Source organism: Rutilus rutilus (assembly GCF_951802725.1).
Source record: "Rutilus rutilus genome assembly, chromosome: 11".
Lineage (NCBI taxonomy): Eukaryota > Metazoa > Chordata > Actinopteri > Cypriniformes > Leuciscidae > Rutilus > Rutilus rutilus.
Window position 1 is genome coordinate 22797840 of NC_140216.1, and position 26878 is coordinate 22824717.

At 41.3% G+C, this 26878-nt stretch overlaps 1 protein-coding gene and 1 long non-coding RNA gene across 2 annotated transcripts in view; one reads left to right on the forward strand and one right to left on the reverse strand.

The window, feature by feature from the left end:
* LOC311299308 (retinoic acid receptor beta-like) overlaps window positions 1-26878 on the reverse strand; it is a gene marked incomplete at its 3' end in the record, with an annotated part of 380652 nt that overhangs the window by 204636 nt on the left and 149138 nt on the right. The window lies entirely within an intron of this gene.
* On the forward strand, window positions 26-1529 carry LOC311299309. Its single transcript, XR_014629094.1, has 2 exons — window positions 26-133; window positions 731-1529. It is a non-coding gene; the product is annotated as an uncharacterized lncRNA (long non-coding RNA).

Sequence of the window (26878 nt, forward strand, 5' to 3'; positions counted from 1 at the left end):
TCCCGCGATAGGTTAGATTATCTCACGAGATGTTAACGCGTTTTCCCCATAGACTCACTCCGGAACACTGAAGTTTGAACAACCACGAAGAGAGGAGGAATTGAGGCCCATATTATTAAAAATCTACTGTTGGGTACGTACATTTTGTATTATTAGATTCACGTGCTAGAGTTTTACTTGTTTGACATGAATGAACCGAAAGAAATGATGCCCCACATTGTCAACTGAAATTGGCTAACTGAGTTTGGCTAAAATTAGCTAGTAGGCTAAAAGTTGCTTTGAACTTATACAACGGTATACCATAGTATAAAGTATGTTTAATGATACAGTCAAAGTTATTACTGTAAATTATTAATGTAGCCTTTTGAGAGTTTCTTTCAGAAAGTAAATTATCTGAAGTAGAATGAAATGTTTAGCTGGATTTGAACATGTATGTTTTCAGTAACTGCTTTAAATTTTTTGTAATTTTAGAATTGCCAAACATGTCTATTCAGGGGACATCACAGCCCACCTGTCTTTATCAGAAATGTCCTGTTCACTTTCTCACTGTTACACACCTAGTTAAGGGTCTTTCTCAAGGGCACCACAGTGGTATTGAAGAGGCAGGGGACAAATGCTGTTTTGAATTTAGCTGAAGACCATACAAATATTTTGAAAATAAGTGCATGTCATTTACCTCAAATTTTTAATTTTCATTTATTTTAAAAAGAAATATATTCTCTTCCCTTAGATGCTGTGAAGAGGTGGAGCCCACATGCTACAGACACTGAAATTGATGCAGCAATGGCAGAACACCTGAAACACACTCCAGGAAGAGCTGGGGGTGGTGGATACAAAAAATGAGCCAAACAATGTGTTTAAGGGATAGTTCACCCAAAAATGAAAATTGTCATCATTTACTCAACCTCATGTTTCAAACCTGTATACCTTTCTATGCTAAACACAAAGATGTTTAGAAGAATGTTTGTAACCAAGCAGATGTCGCTTCCCATTTATAATCATTTTTTCTCCAACAATGGTAGTCAGTGGATGCTCTATTTGCTTGGTTACAAACATTCTTCAAAATATCTTCTTTTGTGTTCAGCAGAAGAAAGAAACTCATACAGGTTTGGAATTTGGTGAGTAAATTACATAATTTTCATTTTTTGGTGAACTATCTTTATATAATAATTCAGTATTTTGCAATTGGTATTTTAGTTTGGTTAACAAATCGAGAGCTTAGAATTATAAGGTTCTATCTCCGTTTATTGTAGTTTATTGAGCATCAAAGTTTTTAAACTCGGTTTATGTTTTGTGAGATGGAACCTTTTATTTTATTAATAACTACTAACAATTTTTTTTTTTTTTACAAAAATAACACCACACAGGCATTAATAAACACCTAATGGATCAGATTGTCAAAAACTCAATTTCAACCAAAAGTGGAGATAGAACCTTAAAATTCTAAGCTCACGAAATGTTAAACATTGAAAAAAATAAAGAGAAATTTTGGCTGTTCAATATCAATAAAATGTTGTGCTTAATCAGAACATGCTTCTTTTTTGCTTATGTCCACAAATAATGTGTTATTGTTTTTGATGTACACGTGATTAAAACGTTTTATTGACGTTCAGGTCTGACTGGACCAATTTTGGACCTTTTTAGAACCTTTGTCAAGATGTGTAGGCTAAACCTCAAGACTTGATTGTCTTTCACGATGTTACACAATAGGTGTGTGATTATTTTATATGCAGGCTTATATATACACTTAAATTATGCAGCAACACATTTAAACACATATGACGACGCATTTAGACGTCCAGGGACGCGCAGAAGAGACGTGGAATTCACGGCCAGAAAAGACGTGGAATTCACGGCCAGAAATGACGTCGGTTCAACTTCCATTTTGGAACTATTTTTCAACCATGACGGGACGTCTCGGACGGACGTCTTTTCAACGGTCATTAAACGTCCAAATGTTTGCTGGGTATTGCTGTAGCTGAATACAAATAAGATAGAAAAACTTTGACTTATTAAATAGGAAGTCAAACACACGACTGCAACAATATATGGTTTATCTGTCTTCTTCAAGCCATTTCGGGTATTTTCATAAGAATAAAGTATATTTATAATGCAATGCTAATCGACATGGCATTACTTATAGAATACATTTCTGGTTCAAGTAAGCCTGAATATTTCCGATCCATAGCCATCACCTCCATATTGTGTAAAACAATGGAGAGAGTTCTGGTAGATCTCCTGACCTCTCATGTAACCAGTGTGTTATATACGCTGCAGTTCGCTTACAGAAGTGACAGAGGGACTGATGATGCTGTGCTGGACCTTTTAGACTCCATTTCAAAACAGCTTGCACTCCCTAAAGGGCATGCTAGAGTTCTATTCGTAGACTTTAGTGCAGCATTTAATTCTATGAAGCTACACATTCTCCTGCAAAGACTAGCCAATATTAACATAGATAAATAAGGGCTTGATTCTTTGGATCAGAGACTTTCTCTCCTGTCACCCTCAGAGGGTATGTGTAAATGGCATTTTGTCAGGAGTGCATACTATCAGTACAGGCTGCCCACAAGGCAGTGTTCTTTCCCCTTTACTTTTTTCATTATTCACAAATGAATTTTTCCATAAATAATAGCACCTTTAAATTGATAAAATATGCAGATGATATGGCCCTAGTAGGCCTCTTACAAAAAACTGACCCCTTTGGTGAGGCCTCTTATCTAGCACATATAAAGGCCCTTGAAGCATGGTGCAAAGATAGCGAGCTAGAAATCAATGTGGCGAAGACAAACAAGCTACTTTTTTGCAAAAAACAAGACATAACAACAGAGCCAGTTTTACTTAATGGTCAAGCGGTTGAAACTGTGGGAACTTTTAAGTATCTAGGTACGGTTCTTGACAACCATCTGAGTTTTACAGATAACACAGACTATATTTTTAAGAAATGCTCACAACGACTTAGTCTTCTCAGAAGACTGAACCGCCTGGGCATCAGTGCTCAGATTATTGAGCTAGTGTACATCAGACAGATTGAAAGTGTTTTAACCTTCCATCTCTCTGCTTGGTTTGGCCATTTAAATTGCAAACTTAAGAACAAGCTTAACAGGATAGTGTTAATGGCTAGTAAAATAATAGGAAAACCCCAAAAACACCTGACCCAAATATAGACTGATAGAATGAGGAAGAAAGCTAGGAAAATCACTGTAGATAGTACTCACCCTCTTTCTGGCAGTTTGAGCTTCTGAAGTCTGGGAGGCGCTTCAGAGTGCCTCTGGCTAAAAGTATTTAAAAAAAATATTTTATCCCAAATGCCATTAGTATTCTTAACCAAACCAAGTGACAACAACAAATGAGTTAGTTATCTTAATGTATATTTATTTTCATTATGATATTTTTCATTGTATCTTTTTTATCTTTCTTTTATTATGTTTGAGATGTTGTCTGTATGTTTATCTGTTTTACATGTTTGGTGAGCCAAAGAAAAATTTCCACCCTGGTGGACAATAAAGATTTATTCTATTCTATTCTATACTACAAAATAATATTACATTCTGTAATAAGAAGCCACTTCAGATCCCAAATGGAAATTTTGCTGTCTTCACATGCTATCGGAATTATTGTAAATGCTAGTTTCCTTGTTAAAAACTTGGACATAAACGCCCTCTCTAGTGAAAATTTGAATGCGATGAGCTCGTAATCATGACTTAAGAAGTGACTTCATGACTTAAGACATTTCCGAAGCACATGAAGGCAGTATTATTTCAAACACTTATGAAGTGAGTTTGGAGAAAAAACATGTTATTTTTGCCACGTTTTGCTTTTCAAATGAACATTATAAGTGACTCAAACTCACAGCGCTTTCAGAGACCATTTACTGAACTGATAGAGCCGCTTCTCACTATTAAACATTATTGTTTAGCACATTATAAACATCTATGTTTGAGCAGATATTCACAAACACGGAATTTCACAGTAAACACTGGTCTAAACATTCTAATATTTATCATGTTACAGTTTTAAACACTCAAATTACATAAAAACATAATCCTGTCGTACATTTATATTTATTTAGCATTGAAAGGTTGCCTACCTGCCTATATTTCATATTTCAACATGTTTCAGTCGATTTAACACATCTTAGTCTGGCAATATTTCAACTAATAAAATGTGTACAAGCTTATGTAACAACAATGTTGGGAGTAACCATTACAAAAGGAAAGACATTACAGCGATAGGCTATATAACTTTTTGCTGTAACGCAGTAATATAACACATTACTAATAACATTTTGGTAATATTATACCCGTTACAATCTCAGTAACACACGTTAGAACAAAGCATTTTCACCCAAAATTAAGTGGTGTTAGTTGTTAAAAAAAAAGAAAATAATTTTCCAACACCGCAATAAAAATTCTGCGGGTAAAATTGCTAGAATTCGATGGTTGAGATGACTGCAGAGACAAATTCTACATTTGTGAGATGGACATATTCCCATTATTTTCAGTTTGTCAGAGAAAAGGACAATAATGTAATAGTCAAGTCAATTGCAATCTATGTGAAACACCGCAGAGGTGAAAAATAACGTTCAATCTCTAACGTTTTAATATTTTAGTGAATGTAAGTGGCTATGCTCACATTCTGATTTAAAATTTAAATTGGTCATACCATTGATATTAATAGAGCACTGAGCAGTTGAAGTAAATAGAAGACTCGATTGGCTCATACAAGGATGCAGTTATTGCATGGATGGAGCAAAGACAAAGTAAGTTGCACACAGTTCAGTTTAATGACAAAATGATTTGAATTTGAATTGTGTCCATTTTAATTATTGACAAGTGTAATCTAACAAAATTGAATATTATGTGGTATTTTAAATAGTTCTGAATTTAATTTCTTTAAACGAATATTGAACATTGGACTTTAACAAATTGCAATGTTTTTATGGCTGAATTTTATAGACATGTATTTTCAAACAGCTTTTTTATCCACGTATCCAGTCCACAGGAGGGGAATGGCACAGCAAGCCGACACTACAAACCGGGCTAACAGTGAAGCTGGCTTCAAGTAAAGGAAGCCCACGGAAAGCTCGACACATAGGCTATTTTCCAAGCGAATGTGCTGGTGTCGCCCAGCCCACAGCTCTAAAAAATCTGTCAGCGAGGCACTCTGTGTCAACGCCCAGAAAGGAGCTAACTCTCTCTTTGGAGGAGCTCACTACCCAGGTGGGAATGGTGCACCTTGGGTATAAACACACCAAGATGATGGCAACCACTTTGCAGTGGGCCAACCTCAGCATGGAAACAGCCAAGAGCTGAAAGAGGTCCTGAGGCTTTGCATTCTGTCCTGTATAACCGCAAGGGGGAAGGAACAGAGAAAAACCAGGGCTGGGTCTGCCTCCTCCGGGGTAGCACTTGCAGGCTCACCACCTGGTCCCGTCTTAAGGGAGAGGTTGGAACCTTGGGCAAGTATCCAGGCCTGGGTCTCAGATATTGTGAGAGTTGGCCGGCCCGAATTCCAGGCACGATTCGTTGACTGAAAATGTGTGCAGGTCCCCTACCTTCGCAATAGAGGCAAGCAAGCTGGAGAACTGTTTCTTTAAAAACAGGATTTTTAATTCAGCTGCCTGCAGTGACTCAAGGGGAGGTCTCTGAGTGCAGTAGCAGGTTGGAGGGAGACAGCGCTCGCTCCGACCCATCTTGTAGGAAAGAAGCACAGAAGTGATCGAAACACCTTCGGGGGTCTTCCGTGGGAAGAACACCAACAACGAACAGGTTCCACTTCAGGTCGTAAGCAAGCCTCTTTACTTTTTAGAGGGGGTTCTTACAGAAGTGATGGTATCTACAGTCATTTTGAGGTAGATAGCTGAACCTCCGCAACGAGACATGGAGTTTCCAGAGGTCTGGTGCGGGTGCCAACGGTGCCCCATCCCTGAGATGTCTCAGAGGAAAGGGTCAGGAAGGGGCTGTCGAGAGGAGTATAAGTTCGGGGGAACGAGGTCCGTTTGGGCCATTACGGGGCAACTAAGAAACCTGCTCATTCTCCTTCCTGACTAGCACAATGTTGTGCAAGAAGGCTCACTGGGGAAATGCATTTTGCGTGGGACCCGGGGTCAGCTGTATGCCAGTGTCTCCGTGTTTCAGGGAGTAAACTACTGGCAAGGGGACGAGTTTGGAGAGGCAACAGATGTAACTGTGCGGCCCCGAAGTGATCCCAAATCAGCTGGACCGCCTGGGGATGGAGTCTCCACTCTGGGGATGGAGTCTCCACTCTCTTCGGTTACAGGCTGATGTGAGACCTCGTGGGCGGCACGATTGGGCAAGCCGGAACTTAAAAGTGGAAGAAGCGACCTCAGAAGCTTTAGACTCCATAGGAGGAGGTGGAGGACGAGTTGTGACATGCGAGGGAAGTGTATGAGCAACAGTCGCTGTACTGAGCAGTGCAAGCTTGCTGAGCAGCGGCATCAAGCAAGGGAACGGCTAACAACTGGAGGCAATGGATGCCAATGCAGTGGGAGGTTCGGCCAGACCCCCGTTTACTACATGCCCGTTATACGTGGCCCCTCGGCTGGTGTTTAGCAGACACTTGTTCTAGGAGTGCTTTGGCCCGGAGAAGCAAAAGGTCTGAACACGGCTGAGAGTTTGGTGGCAGGCTGGGTGTCGTTAACACACGGGGCGTGCCGCGCCGCTCTGCCACGGCCATCTCGGGACTCGGCCATAAAGCCAGTGCTGAAGCGGTCATCATATGGAGGAAGCCAGTTTTATGCGGCTGCGTCTACCATATGCCCCAAGAGCCTCTGAAAGTTTCAGTGGGACCCTTTCTCACTTCTATGTAGCACCGACTGGACACGTTCCTAGACCAAGTCCACTTCCAAACCGGAAAAGAGATCCTTAGTACGTGGACAAGTTTATTCTTCTCCAGTTGACCTGAAGACCCAACTGGCTATGTAGCACTCGAAGGGAGGGACTTGTACTGAGACTTCGACCCCTCAATGCAAGGGCACAGGCATGGCCTGCGTTGTGGAAGGGTAGAGATCTTCAGAATCTACGCTTCCTTCAGGTCAAACGCTGCAGACCAATCTTGGGGACGGAGCATTGGGAATGTGTTTCTGTGTCTGTAACTTGAACGGAAGCTTGAAAAAGGGCCCGAATCAAGTGACACAGATCCAATATGGTCGTAACTTACCTTTACTTGAGTGTGGGCAACTTTCAGAAGCTGGCCTTTCAATCGCATCCTTCGCCAGTAGGAATGCGATGACCGCGCGCACGACAGATGCATATTCAGAAACACTGAAGTGTAACGAACAGTACTGAACATGGTCCGCCAGGCGAACTGATCCGAGTCCGCCAGGCGAACTGAATTGTCTAGCCGAGTCTGCTGGCACAGAAGAACCGGCTGGATCGGTCGGGAGCACCATCTAGTGCTTCAACGGACCGACGCAGGTGGACCAAGGGTACCAAAGACATACTCAGAGTCGGCGGCAGGGTGGAGGCAGCAGCGAGCCGCCGGGGCAGGATGTGCCAGATGGCTTCCGTCTGCGCTTGGGCGGCAGAGAACTGTTGGGCGCAGCACTCCACCGCGTCGCCGATCAGCCCAACCTGAGAAATTGGGGAGACCAGGAACCGAACCTTGTCCGCATCCGCCATATCAACCAGGCTGAGCCAACGATAGCGCTCCTGGACCACTAATGTAGACATTGCCAGACCGATCACGCACACCACAACACTCGTGCCCCAGAGGGCGAGGTCGGATGCGGTGCGAAGCTCACTTATGAGCGCACGGTCTGGGCTACCCCCGTGCATGTCCATGAGTGCCCTGGCCTGATAGACCTGTAGCAGCGCCATGGCACACAAGAGGAGGCAGCTTACCCACAGGCTTTGTAAGCTCTGCCCGTCAGAACGGATTCACAGGCCTTAGGGGGGAGACGAGGGGCCCCCGTCCAAATGAAAGCAGCCGCCGGACACAGGTACACCTGTGTCATGACAGACCACTCCATTGGAGGGATAGCCTCGCAACCCTTCACCGCTCCTCTGTCAAGGGTAGTGAGGGTGGAAAAGCTATTCGGGTAGTTTCTGGCAGAGAAAGGTGCCGTCCACTACCTGGTAAGCTCTCCATGCACTTCGGGAAAGAAAGGTACTGGGGCGGCGAGCTGAGAACCAGCGTGGCCCCACCCGAGATACCAATCATCCAACCAAGATTGCTCGGGACACGGTGGAGGATTCCACTCGAGCCCGACAGCCTCGGCGGCCCGTTTCAGCATAGCTGATGTTTCTGGATCTGGCTCGGGCAACGTTACACTCCCAGAGGGAGATAACGCAGCCGAGTCATCATTTCCAGAGGTCAGCTCACCCTCCAATGCTGCAATCGGCATCCTGTCCTCTGGAGGGGCCCCGAATGAAACGGCTGGTCGGTCCATTAGTCAAGTCAAGTCAAGTATATTTGTATAGCGCTTTTCACAATACAGATTGTATCAAAGCAGCTTCACAGTATTAAATTAAAATAATACAACAAGGTTTGTTTCTAGTGGAATTTATTGATAAAATCAAATTAGATATCCGTCTACCAAGAGGGATAAATATCCCTGATATCCATTACAGAGGGATAAACGGTGGGCTCCACCGGCTGCGATGTGATAGAGGAGTGAGGGGCCCACAGGGGTTGGTTACCGGGCGGGGAAACCTCACTATGATGCTCTGATCACCCATCCCACACGGCGCCGTAGCGGGGCGTGGTAATGGGGAGTCACCAGTGCCGGAGCACACAGGGGAATGACCGCGGCAACACTGAACGGTGAACTGAAACAGAAAAGCACTCACTTTTCCGCCCTCTAACCAGCCGTAAACAAACATAGAAATTTGATGCTGTTAAAACAGCAGTTGAGAGCTCAAGGCTCGTGATTACCGCTGCACTCGCGCTGTAGAACCACCAACACTTGCTCAACAGCACTCTTCAGAGACATTGACGCCGATCGGCTCCGAAGCGAAAGACAAGTGGTGCGTGCATCCGCTTCCGTGTTTATACCCACACTGCGGGGCGGAGCGTGAGATGCAATTCACGCACGCCAATGCACATTGGCTCGTTTTACCAATGCTCGAAGATGACAGGCTCCCTAAGTGTGATCCCAATCAGTCGACACGTCGAACACGTTGAACGTGAGCGACTGAAAGGGAACTACTGGACTTTTCTGAGACCCTCTACTCTCCTAATGTCCATATAAGGGATTTCCTATAAGGGCACCCTCTGGCCTCGAGTATGAATGAAACAGAAATGACACAAGAGTGTTTAGCGCTCCATATTGCTAACATCGCCTGATTTTGAAATATACTAAAGTGCTTTGTAACGTATTAACTTGAGTAGTTTTTCAGCAAACTACTTATTTACTCTTAATTGAGTCATATTCTTTCCCAGTACTTCTACTTGTACTCATGTAAATTATTTCTTAAGTAGCTATACTTTTATACTGCTTGAACTCGAGAAGTGAAGAGACTCGTGTCCAACCGATGCATGCCAGGTTTGTGCTGTAAACTTGAATTAAAATAAAATAAAAGAATATAAATGAAATGAAAAGAAAAGAAAAAGAGGTTGTGTGTCTTTCTCAAGTCATTAGGCTATAGGTTACATTATAGTGGGCTCTAGATCTTTTGTGTTTGGTATTTCTACCATCATTTACCAGACTTTGATCATTTGTCTACTTTTGTCATTCTGACAGTGATTGTTACTTATTTGATTGCTCCATGAGCCTTCCTACACAGTCATTATGCTATACCACACCACCCTCCACTGGATGGATAATGAGCAAGAAATTAACTACATTTTAGCATTTTAGAATGCCTAGTCATATTTCTGTGGTTATTTTGGTGAAAGTAATTTGGTAGTAACGCAAAAGTAGTGTAATGCATTACAATTCAGAGACAGTTGTAACGCTCAGCCTAGACTATAGGTGATCATACACAACAAACTTTACGGTCTTGACCCTTCTTTAAAGTTATGTTTGAATGTTTATCAAAATAAAACTCTTGGATAACGTCAATTTGGTTTAACCCCAAAGTGTATTTACAATAATAAGAAAAAAACATCAAACTGTATCAAGTAATATACAGTATACACAACTCATATAAAGAAAAACAACAAACAAATAGTAATTTAAGCAGGTAAATTGTCCGTATTAGTCCCGTACAATGTACTGTACGTGTGTGTGTGTGAGTGTGTGTGTGTGTGTGTGTAGTTGAATCGGCCTCACCGGCTGATTCTTTTAAGTCCGGGAGCTCGATGAGAGGCAACGCTGTCCTGTGACGAAATCCCAAAGGCAAAAAATCCAAAGTACTGATGATTCCACAATGAAGTTTTCCAGTCTTGAACAGCTTGATATGTGTGATAATCCAGCGATCGATCGCAAATCTCTGAGCACTGAAAAGTAGCTACCGTACGACGGGTTTTTTCCGCTCCTTTAAACGGAAGTCAAGTGATACAGCTGATTCGACTGACGTCACTGGGATTCCCTGGAGCTCCGCGACAGAACTCTCGCGTGAGTAAAACGGGAGCGCAACCACATGTCCGGGCAATCAACACAGGTAGAATACTTATAACATATGGCAGCTGTCTTATAATATTCATTTGAATAATACTCTGCAATATAAACATTCATCCCTTATGTGGCCGCGCTACATAAATCCCCCCCCCCCCCAGCCAGCGGCATCAGAGGAGAGCGACCATAATAGCGCTTCAGGTTTACCACATTTAATATATCGGTTCTAGGTGGGTTGCCCCAGCACACAGTGTAATTTATTGGCCCTGTTTTACTCTTTATTTCAGCTGGACCCTCCCACTTGGGCGCTAGCTTGGCAGAGAACTTGTTTGATGAACTAGAGAGGGGATGTGTTTTAATCCACACCAGGTCACCGATTTGAAACTGCGCATTTTTTCTACGGTAATTATAATACCTGGCTTGTTTGGCTTGGCACATCCTCATCCTATTTTTCACCTCATCCGTCATGATTTTTTGTCTTTCAACCAGGGAATAGGCAGCTTGATCTGGTGAAGGGGGTCTGTGGATTAGACGTTCCAATGGTCCCAGAATTTGCCTACCGAGCATGAGTTCAGAAGGTGTCTTTCCAGTGGTTTCTTGCTGTGCGGTGTTAATCGCATAGCGGAATTCTGGCATCCACTGGTCCCAGGTCTGATGTTGTTGATCCACATATGCAGCAATCATAGTCTTTATTGTCCGGTTGATCCTTTCTGTTAGATTCGACTGTGGATGATAACTTGTAGTGAGTTTCTGAACACAACCCCATGTTGTGTTATTACACAGATCGCCCAGAATGCTGGAGGTGAATTGGGGACCCCTATCAGACACCAGATATTTGGGTACCCCCCACCTTGTAAATATCTCCTCCCGGAGGATTTTCACAATTTTCTGGGTCTTACTGTCTCTCAGCGGGAACATTTCCACCCACTTAGTGAAATACGTGTTCTGTTTTTTGCTGCTGGGGAATGGTCCCATTAGGTCCACCCCTAACATGTGTCCAGGTTCTGTGATCTGAGTACTCTGCATAAATCCAGAAGGTTTGGTATTGCTGGGTTTGTATTTCTGGCATATTTCACAGCTTTTGACGTATTGGCACACGTCCTTCCTGAGGGACGGCCACCATGCCACGTCTAGGATTTTCAGCAGAGTTTTTAACTGTCCAAGATGGCCTCCAAGTGGATTATCGTGGTAATAATGCATGAAGTCAGAGGTTAACGATTGTGGTACTACCAACTGATACTTCTCTCCCTTATTTCTCATAGGGACTTTGCGATACCACACCCCTTGGAGGTCTTCAAAGGTGATGGGTTGATCTTTGACTGATTGAGGTTTAATGCTAGACTGCAGTTGAGTGATGGTATTATCCAAACTTTGAGCTTTAGTAATTTCTTCCAGAGAGTGAGGTAATGTAGATGCATGGTGTGACGATATGGATAGGCAAGGGGCAGCATCTACAGCAGGCATCTCCTCGACCCGGGACAACGCATCCGGTCCCATGTTGAGGCAACCTTTCCGGTGATGGACCTGAAAGTTGAACTGTTGCAGGCGGAGAGTCCAGCGGGTTAGGCGTGAGGAGGTTTTAGGGCAGTTGAACGCCCATGCGAGGGCTGCGTGGTCAGTGAAGACGTTGAAGGGTCTTCCCTCCAGGTAATGTCTCCACTTTTCAATAGCCCATACCACTGCAAGACATTCCTTTTCAGAAGTGCTGTAATTTTTCTCTGCTCCAGTTAAGGTCCTTGATGCATACGCCACCACCTTTTCTCCCTCCTCTGATTGTTGAGTGAGGATGGCACCCAATCCTACCTCACTTGCGTCCGTGTGAACCTGGAAGTCTTGGTTAATGTCTGGTTGTATTAATACCGGTGAGTTTTGTAAAGCTTGTTTAAGTGCATCCATACTAGATTGACACTCTGGAGTCCACTCCCACTTAACTCCTTTCTTTTTGAGGTGGTTCAATGGAGCTGCAATGTCAGCGAAGTGGGAAATAAACTTATGATACCACCCTGCCAGTCCAAGAAATCGTTGCAAGGCCTTGAGATCTTGCGGTGGGGGAAAGTCCGCAACGGCTCTGGTCTTCTCTCGGTCAATCTCCACTCCCCTCTCAGAGACTATATGGCCGAGGAATTTGAGCTGTCGCTTGAAGAAGTGGCATTTCTTCATGTTCAGCGTCAGGTTGGCTTGGGTAAGTCTATGGAGAACCATGTTGAAATGTTGAATGTGTTGTTCTATTGATTTTGAATAGATGATGATGTCGTCAATATAAACGAAACAAATTTTCCCCCTCAAATCAGACAGAACTCTCTCCATCAACCGTTGGAAAGTAGCAGCGGCATTTCTGAGCCCATATGGCATTGACTTGAATTGAAATAACCCCTTGGTGGAGATAAAAGCAGTTTTCTCCTTACTCTGGTCGTCCATCTCCACCTGCCAGTACCCAGACTGCAGGTCCAAGGAACTAAACCAGGAGGCTCCTTCCAGGGATTCAAGAATGTCGTGAATCAACGGCATTGGGTAAGCGTCAGGTACGGTCTTGCTGTTAAGCTTCCTATAATCCACACAGAACCTGTATGAGCCATCAGGTTTGGGGACCAGGACCACAGGTGAAGACCAAGGCGAGAAGGAAGGTTCAATGATTTTATCTCGCAGCATCTGATCTACTTGCTCCTCAATAATCTGCTTCTTAAGAGGAGAAACTCTGTATGCCCGGGATTTGAGAGGTATGTCATCCGATAATGTGATTTTGTGCTGTACTATTGACGTCTTACCCAGGGTGTTAGAGGTGGTACGTGGCCAAGCAGAGATCAACTTCAATAACTCCTCCTGATTGTCAGAGTCCCACGTAGTGATCTCGGGGGAAACAGACATGAGTTCGGGAAGTCTACCACTTGATGGTAAGGCATAGTATAAGTTCAGCTTCGCAGACCTATGAGAAAGATCTTGACTAGACAGGGTAGCTGGACCTGTTGGAATCTGTGATGGCAAGAAAGGGTAATAGGTATATCCTTTGTCAGATCTTAACCCATATCTGCTTAGTCCCACTTCCAGGACCGCTCCCGTAGCCCTCAGGAAATCCAGACCAGCAATAAGAGGAAAGGCGAGGTGAGTGTCTTTCAGGATATAAGTATCCATACTGCATTCTTGGTCATGCCATTGAAACCTAATCCTTTGCAGGTCTTTGGACTGGTGAATCGTTCCGTCCGCCATAATGAACCTCTGTGGGCTGGAGGTAACGACTGATGGAATCTCACCTTTCAACTGATTCCACAGGTTTTCTTGCATTAAAGTGTAAGTGCTACCTGTGTCTAATACCGCCTTTACTTCTTTGCCATTCACCCTTACAGGCACCACCAGGAGAGATGACACTGGATGTGGTTGTGCTATTGTTACTCCGGCCAGGTTTTTGTTGAAGGTACGTTCAGCAGATTTCTTGTTGGTCTTTTCTTTGTTACTCTGAGTGCCGACTTTTTGCCAGTAGTCTTTGGCTCCCATGTGGTCCTTTTCCACCATAGATCCAACTTTCACCAGCTGCTCAACCGAGTTGACTGTTCCCCTCATACACCCGGCCACCCTGGGGTTGATGTTGTTAAGTATACGATTTACTAGTTCCTCTTCAGAGATCTCTGGTTTCCATTTCAGACATAGGGCCCGGTAGTCATATGCAAAGTCCCTCAGGCGTTGTCTTGGCTGCTGAACCATTGTCCTCAGCTTTTCCTCCACTTCTGAGAGGTAATCGTCTGAAAGAAAAGCAGCCATGAATGCCTTTTTGAAGGATCTCCAGTCCGTTACCTTGACCTTTTCCGCCTTCCACCAGCTCAGAGCGGGTCCCTTCAGCACTGTGCTCAAGGTTCCTAGGAGTTCAGCACTGGGAAGGGGTCGGATCTCCAGGAAGTTCTCACATTGCTCGATGAAGTTGAGCACCTCCGCCGTCTCACAGGAGTCGCCGAAAGAGGGGAAATCTATGCGGACAGGAGGTCGGCCACAGAATGAGGATGAGCCAGCCACTACTGAGGAGGTAAGCACATTAGGGATTTGCGCAATCCTAGGATGTTGAATGTCATAAGTATCGTTGAGCGGTGTATGAATGGGAATTTTCTCTCTAGATACTGGAACTAAGGTCGGTGGATAAGGGACAGAAGAAAAGTGGGAGGCATCAGGCGAGAATGCCCGTAATCTGGAGAGTGTGGGAGTGCTAGTGAGCCTCAATTTTCTCATTTGACTTTCCCATTTAGCATCTCTCCTAAGAAAACAATCTGTTACGGCCCTTTCTAATTTTTCCAGCGCCTTTACAAAATAATCCTCCAACCCTGCCAAGCTAGTATCTACGGCCTGCCTGAAGCTTGTTTCCCGATTTAATGTACTGTCCATTGACTGTTTGAAATCTTGTTCTAAAGTATGTACTTTGTTATTGAGGGCCAATAAATCCACTTTACATTGAGTTATTTCTGATTGTAATGATTGTACCATCTCAACATTTTGCAGACAACTCTCATCATCTTCATCATCATCGGAGTGTTCAGAATCAGAAATGTACAATGAGCTAATCATTGAAGTTATTTCTGCAGTAGGATTACGCCTGGTCACAAATGGGCCTGCAGTAAAATCTGCCGCATCAGTATCATTTTGTACATTTTCAGATGTAACTGGGTCATCAGTATTAACATCAGCAGTATTAACAACTTCTGCAACTGCATCAGAATTATTCACATCCATATTGCAAATTGAAAAAAAAAAAGAGAAACTCCACAAACAAACACAATAATAAAGGGTCCCCGTACGGGCCACCAATATGTAACGCTCAGCCTAGACTATAGGTGATCATACACAACAAACTTTACGGTCTTGACCCTTCTTTAAAGTTATGTTTGAATGTTTATCAAAATAAAACTCTTGGATAACGTCAATTTGGTTTAACCCCAAAGTGTATTTACAATAATAAGAAAAAAACATCAAACTGTATCAAGTAATATACAGTATACACAACTCATATAAAGAAAAACAACAAACAAATAGTAATTTAAGCAGGTAAATTGTCCGTATTAGTCCCGTACAATGTACTGTACGTGTGTGTGTGTGAGTGTGTGTGTGTGTGTAGTTGAATCGGCCTCACCGGCTGATTCTTTTAAGTCTGGGAGCTCGATGAGAGGCAACGCTGTCCTGTGACGAAATCCCAAAGGCAAAAAATCCAAAGTACTGATGATTCCACAATGAAGTTTTCCAGTCACAGTCTTGAACAGCTTGATATGTGTGATAATCCAGCGATCGATCGCAAATCTCTGAGCACTGAAAAGTAGCTACCGTACGACGGGTTTTTTCCGCTCCTTTAAACGGAAGTCAAGTGATACAGCTGATTCGACTGACGTCACTGGGATTCCCTGGAGCTCCGCGACAGAACTCTCGCGTGAGTAAAACGGGAGCGCAACCACATGTCCGGGCAATCAACACAGGTAGAATACTTATAACATATGGCAGCTGTCTTATAATATTCATTTGAATAATACTCTGCAATATAAACATTCATCCCTTATGTGGCCGCGCTACACAGTAATATTGTAATGTAACTAATTACAATAACTAGTAATATATAATGCATTACATTTTGGGAGTAACTTGTCCAACTTGTGTAACAATAACACGTTAACTGGTGTCAGTAAGAATAAATGACTTACAGATGATATCCTTTTGGAGCAAGCTGCACATTGCATCGCGTTCTTTTTCTGAGGTAAATTTACGACTTCTTAAAGCGCGTCTTCTTCCAAACTCAAAGAAAAGCAGGAGAATGATGAAGCTTGATGCATTGTTTATCGAGGTGATGGGGGCGTTTACAGGTTTGCATGGCTCACATGGATGAAACCTCTCATGGTTTCATATAGATTACATAAACAGAGAATATTTGAGAATATTTTTAAAGGTACTTCAAGCTTTCTAAAGACATATCTCTCATGTCTGTGTGGCAAGTATTCACTGAGTTTCAGTTCATTTTTGTGATGCATTTTAGAGAAAAGTTCAGAGACTGAGACTGCAGAAAGCAGCCCCTGTTTCTTTTCTTTATTTTACAAGAGCAGTTTTGTCATTATTGTGAGTGTACACAAATAAAACTTTTGAATGATGTACAGTATTACATGTTTCTGTATGACAAAGTGTTTAAAGTCCAGCTGCTATGTTAAAAAAAAACAAAAAAAACATGCCAGCGCGTTCGCCAACCCCAGGGGGTTCATTTCAGTCTATCATCAAATCCAGCGTCAAAAGGAAGGTTATGCAGTTCCTGTGTTTTTCCAAAATCTGGCACTGCACAACATTTTGCATTCTTCAAAGGCATGTTTATCGCTTAGTTGATCGATCCAGTGTTAGCATGTCATTTACCTACTACTTGATCTTAGTGCTGCGTTCGATACTATAGATCACACAATACTCTTAGATCGACTACAAAATTATACTGGTGTTCAAGGACAAGCATTAAGCTGGTTCAGATCATACTTATCTTACCGCTACCATTTTGTCTATTTAAATGGAGAAAAATCGATCATAACTCCAGTAAACTATGGAGTGCCGCAGGGATCTGTGTTAGGCCCTCTGTTATTCTCAGTATATATGATGCCACTTGGAAATATTATACGTTTTATATTTTATAATATATAAATATTATATTATTAATATTATAATATATACACCATTGTTATGCTGATGACACTCAAATATATATTTCATCACGGCCAGATGAAAACGCTAAATTATCCAAATTGACAGAGTGTGTTAAAGATATAAAAGATTGGATGACGCGTAATTTTCTTTTATTAAATCCAGACAAAACAGAGGTACTAATCATCGGCTCAAAAAACCGCCCACAAAACCTCTCGCAATACAACTTTAACATCGTAGGATGTCCTGTTACTTTATCCTCTACAGTAAAAGACCTGGGTGTTATACTTGACTGCAACCTGTCTTTCAAAAATCATATTTCATATGTTACAAAAACTGTCTTTTTCCACCTTAGAAACATTGCTAAGCTACGTAATATGCTATCAGTTTCTGATGCAGAAAAGTTAGTTCATGCATTCATGACCTCGAGACTAGATTACTGTAATGCTTTATTAGCTGGTTGTCCTGCATCCTCAATAAACAAGCTACAGTTAGTCCAAAATGCCGCCGCTAGAGTTCTTACTAGATCAAGAAAATATGATCATATAACACCGATTTTATCATCACTGCATTGGTTACCTATAAAGTTCTGTATTAATTACAAGGCATTGCTACTGACTTCTATTTAACGGATCTTCTATCGCACTATAATCCATCGCGCACTTTAAGATCACTAAATTCAAGGCTTTTGGTCATACCTAGGATATCCAGATCCACCAAAGGAGGGAGAGCATTTTCACATTTAGCTCCAAAACTCTGGAATAGCCTTCCTGATAGTGTTCGTTGCTCAGACTCGCTCTCCCAGTTTAAAACTAGATTAAAGTCGCATCTCTTCTGCCAGGCATTCATATAATATTTTTAATCTTACAGTTCAAATTACAATCCGGCCTCTAGTTAATAAACGCCAGAGGAGAACTGGCCCCCGACTGAGCCTGGGTTCTCCCAAGGTTTTTTTTTCTCCATTGGGTCACCTGATGGAGTTTTAGGACACCATTAGGTCACTTGATGGAGTTTTTCGGTTCCTTGCCACTGTTGCCTTTGGCTTGCTCAGTTGGGGATATTCTGGGGATATTTAATTTGATTTTATCAATCAATAAATTCCACTAGAAACAAACCTTGTTGTATTATTTTAATTTAATACTGTGAAGCTGCTTTGATACAATCTGTATTGTGAAAAGCGCTATACAAATATACTTGACTTGACTTGACTACTTGTCATAAGCGAATAAGTGGACAGGGCTACAGTGGTAAAAATGTAGAAATAGATGTTGATCTTCTTCTGCAGAGGTGGTCTTTCACCTATCTATGTATCACCATTCTGTTCTGTTTAAATTTCGTTTTCATTGACTTTAATTTTTTTTTCATTTTTCTGTGTCATGTGATTCCCGCCACTCGTTTGTCTCCTTGGTTACTGTTATCATTAGCTCATATTTGTCAGCTGTATGTGATTAATTATCCTCATATGTGTTCCTTCTTAACCCTCTGGGGTCTAAGGTGTTTTTGGGGTCCTTGAGAGGTTTTGACATGCCCTGACATTTGTGCTTTTTTCAGTTGCTTATAAACATATTAATGGCAAAGGTGTAATTACACTCTATTTAGCACAAACAGGGCTACCCTAATATGTGAGCAACATGTATGTACATGTTTGTATTTTTGAGAGAATAATGTTTATGCATGGTTATTGAAAAAACAAAAAATTATAGTTTCTGAAATAAGGCCACAAAACACATTCTAAATATGTGTCCACAAGACTTCTGAATAATGCATTTTGTCGCCTAGAGTTTTTTCTTCAAAATGATGTGAAAATCATCCTGCCTAATCATTCACATAAAACAATACATTGATTTAAATTTTGTAAGACACTTTTTGTTTGGAAAGGCAATATGCGAGTGGGCGTCAACGATCCAACACCATCATGAATATATAGTGGTTCACACCTGAGGAGACAATGGCCCCGCATAATGGGGCTGCATACTTAATGAGCCTTTCATTCAGGTGTGTCACTGAGCCTGAAGAAAGAATGCAAGGACTATATATATATATATATATATAAAATTGGTTCACAGTTGGAAACACAGTTGTTGTTTTTTTCACAAATTGTGCTTGCAAATTGTATAATATCCAAGGTAAACATTTCTAGTAATTGTGCAGTTAATTGTTCTCATACTGTATTTTCAGAATGTTTTGGAATATATTCTCTACCCAAAATTATTTAAAGAGAAGGCTTATATTGACCTTTTAAGATTTTGTTTACATCTATCCTTGTATATATTTTTGCTATTTTATTAAAAAGGTTATACAATTACAACAACAATTAAAATGAACAATAACCAGTGTAATCTTTATTTGTAAAAACTAAAGTATACATTTTATCATATTTATTTTAACTCATCTCAGTATAGCAATAGAGTTTGGTAAAAGCTGTTCATTCATTCACACACAAAAACGCGATTCATTTTGAAACCATTTTTTTTTGCCAGCTGTGGTAGCTACACAACAGCGCGCATCTGTGCATTCATTCATTCGTACACTGAAACGCGATTCATATTTAAACAGTCTTTTTGCGTGTACAGACACTTGCGATTAGAACAAAGCAAATATTGAACTGACCTATTCCTCAGCTGGATCTGTTGCTCCTTGAAATGAAACTTCCAGCACTTCTGAGGTAAATTTTCCAGGATTATTATTAAGATAGTATTATTCCTCACAGCGTTGTAAAGTACATGACTCTGATAACTCGCGGTGTGTGTTATCCAGCTGATGTGGGCGTTTCACAGGTTTGCATGGATTGCCTCATTTGATCATTTGCGTTTGAATAGCGCAAATGTGACTCCGTGGGCGGGGTCACATAAAAATTAAATGAGATGAGATGAGAATGACTGACATTTCTCTCTTTTCATACATATTACATAAACTTAAAATATTTGTTTTATATAAATTACTTCATTCAAAAGAAGAGAATTCAAGCTTCATGCCTGTGTGTCTGTATGCCTGTTTGACTGAGTATTCGCTGAGTTATTTTTCATTTTCGGACGCGTTTCAGAATTGACTTCACTGACAGAGAGTAGGCAGAACTCGCATCATGTTTATTTTGCTTTATTTGGCAAAAAGCACAACACTTTATTTTTGTTGTGAGTATACACAAAAATAATACACACTTAACAGGATCGATTGATGTATGAAACTTGTTTGTAAGATCAAAGTCACGTTTGACCTGATAAGAAAAAAAGCGAGCCTACCTCAGGGGGTTAAGTTGTTCCTTCACCTGCACTCCTTGTCCGGTATTGTCTGTGTATCAAACACTGTTACGTTACCTTCCTGCTATTAGATTACCTGAGTGTTTTATTAAAGAACCTTTCGTTCATCTAAACCTGATCGTGACACTATGACATCATAAATAGGCACATTCCAAAACGAGTCGTTCTCTTGACTTGGTTTCAATAAAAGCTATTTTTGGACTAACAAGGAATGGACTTTGAGAATCCTATGCTGTGGTGTTGCTAACATGATGGTGTCTTTGAGTCTATCATGTTTGTTTGTGAATGACGATAAGTCATAAATGTTTGTTGGCTGAGGGGAATTTTGTTAATACACGCATGCTGTTGAAATAAATCATGGTTTTGTGTTTTTTTTTATTTGATATTTAAAAGTTATGATCTTTAATTTATCTAGTATATTTATATATGCTATTTATTTGCAACCAAATCCACCCATTGCCCTTGAAGTGTGCTGTACGCACTCTTATTATTATTAAATACAAGAGGTTTGTTACAGATTGGTGGCCCGTGTGGGGATTGGATGTCATTTGGTTTGTGATATTTACGGGTGATTCTTAGACTATGGGCACTTTTATGTACTTTGGTCATATTTTTTAAAATACATACAATTTTGGACAAAATCCTCTTTCTTTTTCAAACTAACAATAAAACCTCCTTAAAAACTTTTTACTACCTTTCTATTATGATTTTTTCATACTTTTCAACCTCCTTATAGGTTTCAAAATCACTGTTTTCTCCTTGTCGCACACCCAGACTTTTTAACTTCAACAATGAAAATACAGATTAAAAGTATGACTTCTCTGGTAACTATTAATATACCTAAATTAAGCAGTAGTAAAATAATTAAAATACATTATAGTATTTAATGTGAGACCACCATCAATCAGAGCATGTGAGCGGAGTGGAGCGGGAGCGAGCGGGGAGCGCGAGCGGGCGGATCTTGGACAGAGCGCAGAGCGGCAATTTCAAAAGGACGGAGCGTCGCATTTCCCGCTCCAATTTCGCTCCGCTCCGCTCACACCACGAGTCTGAAGCATGCTCAGTCAAGCTCAAGCCTGACCCTGAATCCATTTGTCTTGCACAGTCATCAACAGTAGACTATTTTCAGGCAAAACTCGGCTCAATAATGGAGTTCAAAAAGTAAAATGAGAATTCATACAGGTGTAGCCTATCAATATAAGTCGCTCCGGAGTAGCCTATAAGGCGCATCAGTCAAAAAATGCGCCATGAAGAAGAAAAAACATAGGCCTAGCCTCGCACTGGACTATAAGTCACATTTATTTAGAAATTTATACAAAAAAAAAAAAAAAAAAAAAATGTTATGGACGGGACAGTTCTCTGTTACGGACGTGAGCGCTCTGAAAGCGGCACTAAGACTGCTTTAAAACTTTCACTCAGACCTCAAACAGAAAGCACAAAGCCTGTCTTTAAATTTAATTTCGTTTTGTATTAATTGTATCTTAATTTTAATCAAGGTTTCATCAACCAATTGTCTGGATTTAATAAGAAGTAAATATATTAGAAAATAGATAACCACGATACGAAGGCGCCGGCGTGAACGTGGAGTTTGTCTCATGAATGAACCAGCGTATAGCCTACTTGCCTCACACACCTGAGACATATATATAAAACTTGAAATGTCTACTTTTAAACAGAACAATTCAAAACGAAAGAAAACAGACTGCTCTCCCGTATGAAATGTGCATTTCTCTCAGGCGCGTTCACTACTGCGAAGATCACGAGTCAGCATCTTTCCAGCCGACAGACATAAAAAAAATTAAAATGTCTTCTGCTATATTTTACATATTCATAATCATTTTGCCGGTTCATTGTGACAGCTTTTAGGTGCCCTTACATGTTACGTGAACGCATCAGCACTGAAAACATAGAGATTTTTTTCTTTTGGGGGCATTTTGTTTGTTTTCAGACTTTCTCATTTGCCTGCGCGATGTTAGAGGACGCTGTTAATAAAGTTGCGAGTAGGCCTACACATTGGATTCACGTTTATTATTATAGGCTATTTAAAAAAATACCCCAGTTTTTATGCCAGTCGTATCATTTTAATCATTTTTGTCGTATTTATTCGCCACACACCTTGAAGGCCGGTCCATGTCTGATATTGTCTGATTTTAAACCGGTCCGTGGCGCAAAAAAGGTTGGGGACCGCTACAAGTGATATGAATGTTGATTTTTTTTTCCTTTTTTGGAGCGAGCGGGGGTGATTTGAGTGGAGCGCGAAGCAAACTGCGTTGAGCGCTGAGCGAAAATGAGCGGAGCGGCCTGATGTAGCTTTGAGCGGGGGAGCGGAGGGGTGAACAGTTCAGTGAGCGATGAGCGGAGATTCTCACCGCTCCACTCCGCTCACATGCTCTGCCATCAATATTACTTTTTATACAAAACATAGCTGTCGCACAGTATTGGTGTCATTTCCACCACAACACTGTAATGTCCCTTTAAAAAGTTTGTGTGAAAGATTGTTTAGGTGGTTTCTATGGAAATGTTCAGAGACATCAGAGCACATGTTGGACATGGAGGTAATTTTAAATTTTCATCAAGAACAAAATAAGAAAAATCAAGGTAAATATTGCTTGATCAGTTAATATATTTATTCTACGTCATTTCCAAACATGCTGTACCTTCATGGGTGTTAAATAAGTTAAATAAGAGTATTTTGCATACATGAAATGCTAAGTATTAATTCAAAGCTGATCAGTGAAGCTATCTTCCATTTTTTCACAAAAAACTACAGAAATGTCATTTCCACCACAGTCATTTCCACCACACTGCCCTCTGTGGTGGAAATGACAGCATGTAGTGGAAACATGCTGTACCTTCAAGGGTGTTTTTAAAAAGTAAAAAAAAAATTAAGTTAAATACAAGTATTTTGCATGCATGAAATGCTGAGTATTAATTCAAAGCTGATCAGTGAAGCTATCTTCCATTTTTTCACAAAAAACTACAGAAATGTCATTTCCACCACACTGCCCTCTGTGGTGGAAATGACAGCATGTGGTGGAAATGACATTTATGATTACAAAGTACAATTGATATGGATTGCAAGAGTAGATTGACTTTGTGAATTGAGTTTACTGAGTGTGATGTGTTTAAGAGTTTTTCAAATAAATATTTCTCTAAATATTAATGTTTCTCTACATTCACATTAATTCATTGTCATTTCCACCACCACCCTGTCATTTCCATCACCACACACATTTTTGAAAAACATTTAAAAAGTTCTCATCACACATTAAAAATGTATCCACAATTTACGAGATCATGCTCTACTTAATATAAAAATTCAAGTTATTTATTTTCTAATAAGCTCTTGCTCAAACCAATATTAAATTTCAGAGTGTGACAGGTGTACAGTTCGCCATTTGGTCCTTAGGGCAGTTAATTTATCTCATTGACAAATATATAATTATTGTACATTGTGGAAAAACTGATAAAACTAGTTACAAAAATGATCTTAGACAATTCTTGAGTGGCATAAGTTATTCTGTTTTTAAATAACAGCTGTATATTGAGATGTGGTGGAAATTACATTTGTTCATTGCAGGTCGGAAAAAAATGTAAAATATTAACAATTTCTCTTGTAATCTAAGTTTGTCCTCTTACAGACCTTAAAACTAGACAAATTATTTAAACTTATGAGACTGTGTGACGTGACTTTTGAACAAGTTTTTTTTATTCAACTTCACAAGCCTAAAAGTGCCCCTAGTTGAAGAAACGCCCTTACATAGTTCTGGCATGAAACTCTGAATGGTGCAGGCTGCTAGATCATTAACTGATTGGTAGCAATCATGTCGTTATCTACATAGCACAGCTGATTGGTTGCTGTTGCATCGGCGACCAATGAGCTTGCTGCTCAAACATTCAAATACTTGCCATTGTTTGCTGTTACTGTCTGTAGCACACTTTGAGAAACCATCCACCTTCCCCAGCTCCACCTGTATAGATCTGCTATGGGGTTAATTCATGCATGTTACATGGGCGGCAGCAGCATGTCTTACATGCTCACAGCAATGTCTGTGAAGGTATTTGCAATAGCAAGTAGCAAAGCAGATCTATTCAAGACCAAATGCATTAACATTGCCATATCCATTACCATGCCAATCTCTATTACATACCAATCTCTCGAGAGTTGACATGACAAGAAATAAGTATAGTTTTTTTTTTTTTTTGAGGTTGTCAGTATGTTGTTTTAGTAGGTTTATTATTATTATTACTATTTCTTTGATATTCATGAGATGTACAGCATTGCAAATGTATTTGTAAATTATTTGTATACAGCAGTTAACTAAATTATAGTATCATTACACAAAACCAGTATTAAAGAAAACATTAAAATAGGGTGAAATAATGGATAGGATAATGTCAGAGGAAAATATGGCAAGGATAGTTCAGTTTAGTCAAGATTTCGACCAATCCAACGCCCTAATGGCCCATGACCAAAGCATTGTTAAAACACCACGAAATGTGGTCAGTGAACTTGCTAGTCTCCTAAATGAGATGTATATAGATCAGAGAGAGGAAGAGGAGCCTGTGGTAAGAGATGGGAGTAAATACAATATATAAGCAGATAGAGCTTCTCAGAGAGAACATCTGGATATTCTAGAAGAACACCATAAGCATTTTGAATAAAGAAGAGGCAGTTCCTGCTTTAATAGATAGAGTGGCTGAAAACTTGAAACAGCATGTAGTTGACAAATTGAAACATTTAGATGAGACACTAGTAGCATGTCTTCAGCGCAGAGATAAGTGAGAAGAAGAGCTTAAGAGGAATTTTCAAAGGAGCTGTTTGTCCTGGACGAGATAGCTCTATGCCTACTGCAATTAGTGGCCGAGCAGGCAGTCCAGGAGTCATGTCTCAAGCCACTTTGGTAAAGCCTCCTATTCATGTGGATTTTCCTCAGTTTGGTGATTCAAAAAAGTCTGCTGATGTTACAATTTTTATTGAACAATGTGAACGTTTTTTTGTCACTTCGGCCAATGAGTGACCAATAATTATTAGGGACATTGAATACTGTGTTATAAGGGCCAGTATGAAGTTGGTGGCTGGCAACACATGCTAAGATACAAAACGCTTTGAGGATGAGCAACCCGGGTCCATTCTAGGAGGTTGTGGATGCGCTCAAGCGATTACTTTCTGACACCACTTCTAATTTCACCACTCATTTCTGCAAGGTGTTTGGAATTCCCAATGGTGATTCTTCAGTTGGTCAGAAATTATCATCTTCATCAAGGAAAAATGTCTGTAAGTGAATATGCTCTTCAATTTAGAACCCTCGCCGCAGCCAGCGGATGGAACAAGCGCTTGCTCCTTACCACCAATCGGCAGGGATTAAACACCAGGCTGTGACTGCATCTCACTGCATATGATGAAACGATCAGCGTTGAAAGATTCATCCAGTTCTCCATCCGCACCGATCATCGTATGCTGCCTTGTTTAGAAGACCTAAAGGGCCAACCATCCCCGCATAAACCTTGCCAGCCAGAGAATACCAGCTCTCCAGAACCAGAGCCAATGCAACTGGATAACACTCGTCTCACATTCACCTTACTGCTCCTAATCTCTCTCTTCCAGTACTCGCCCTCCTTGACTCTGCATCAGCCGGAAACGTCATCTCTGGGACCATCTGCCGACAGATTAACGTCAAGAGGCCCACCAAGACCCATTACCAAGTCCAATCTATGTGATATATTTAGTAGGACCCATCCAGTTGCAAGTCGGACTATTCCACAGCGATTCCCTTCCTGGTTCTGAAGAATTCCACCGCTGGTATTGGTCAATGCGGTACACAACTGGCCAACATCCTCAAGCATCAGAGAACTCCAGGGTTTCCTAGATTTTGCTAACTTGTATTGTTGTTTCATCCAGAATTACATCATCAGTCCACCAACAAACCTCCTCAAAAACAAGCCCAAGTCCCTGTCCTGGACACCTGCCACGACCCAGGCTTTCCAGAGCCTCAAAGAAGCCTTCACCAGCGCACCGCTCCTGATCCATCCAGACTCCAACAATCCATTTGTCGCAGAGGTCGATGAGTCCACCACTGGGGTAGGAGCAGTGCTGTCTCAGCAGCAGGGGAGCATGGCACGACTCCATCCATGTGCCTAAGAAACCTTCTGCCATGGCCACCAGAACCCTTGGACACAATTCTTAGGCTGTGCCGAGTATGCACAGAACTCCCTTTGTCAGCCTGAAACCCGGACTCACTCCCTTCTAGTGCATGCTCAGCTACCAGCCTCCACTGTTCCTGGGGTTCGGGGAACCATCGGATGCCCCTCCTGTCGATCATTGGCTCTGAGAGAGTGAGACGCTGCACTACAGGATCCACCTTCATTTCATGTTTTACTGCTTAAACCCCATCACTCACCTGTGTCTGTTTCTCCCCCACAGAGCCTGGCCTAACAGAGGAACCCTCCTTCCTCTGATTCTGGA